The sequence below is a fragment of the Egretta garzetta genome, unplaced genomic scaffold, assembly GCF_000687185.1.
Source record: "Egretta garzetta isolate BGI_Z169 unplaced genomic scaffold, ASM68718v1 scaffold69, whole genome shotgun sequence".
NCBI lineage: Eukaryota > Metazoa > Chordata > Aves > Pelecaniformes > Ardeidae > Egretta > Egretta garzetta.
Window position 1 is genome coordinate 2,347,565 of NW_009260790.1, and position 778 is coordinate 2,348,342.

Sequence of the window (778 nt, forward strand, 5' to 3'; positions counted from 1 at the left end):
GGAGGGGGCCGGCGGGGGGGGGGGTTCTGGCCGTGGGCACCTGGTCACTGCTGCTGGAACCGGATCCCCCAGGTGGGCGGTGGCGAACAGGGGCGAGCCATGGCAGTACTGGGATGTCAGTGTGGGAAGCAGCAGGGGCCCGATCCAGATGTGTGGACGTGACCTTATTGAAGGCCTTCAGTATCCCTGCTGGCATCTGTTCCTGTGCCTGGGGGCTGGCCCCCCCCGCCCCACTCTGCAGCCCCCTGGGCACCCGTGGGGTTTTGGCCGGCCTTGGCCACCTGGAGCATGTCGCCTTGGCTGTGAAACAAGGGGACTGTGGCCCTGCGGTGGTGTGAGGGGGCGGGCCATGTCCTGGGGCAGCTGGTGCTTGACATTGGGGTGCAGTGGGGCTGGACAGCACCCCGCTGAGAGCGGCACGGCACGCCAGCCGTCCCCAAGAGGGACCCTGCCTGTCCCCAGGCTGCTGCCAGGTGTCCCTGCAGTGCCGTGGCATGGTGCCAGCACCCGAAGGGCAGATGTGGCCATTCCCAGGTGGGCAGGCGAGGGCGATAAGATGGGGCTGAGGAGCTCCCACCCCCACCCCTGGCGTGGGACAGTCGCCACATGTCAGTGGCAGGCGAGGTGACGCCAAGGTCCCCGGCGGCGGGCGCTATAAGAGGGGCGGGCAGCCCTGCCTCAGCACCTTGGGACTGCACAACCATGCTGGGGGCCGTGTGTCTCACCGTGCTGCTGGGCTATGGTGGGTGCAGGTGGCGGGGAGGGGACGGGGCAGGGG

General features: G+C 69.2%; 1 protein-coding gene across 1 annotated transcript in view; it reads left to right on the top strand.

The window, feature by feature from the left end:
• EFHD2 (EF-hand domain family member D2) overlaps window positions 1–778 on the top strand; it is an 8,547-nt gene that overhangs the window by 6,371 nt on the left and 1,398 nt on the right. The gene's annotated exons all lie outside the window — the stretch shown is intronic.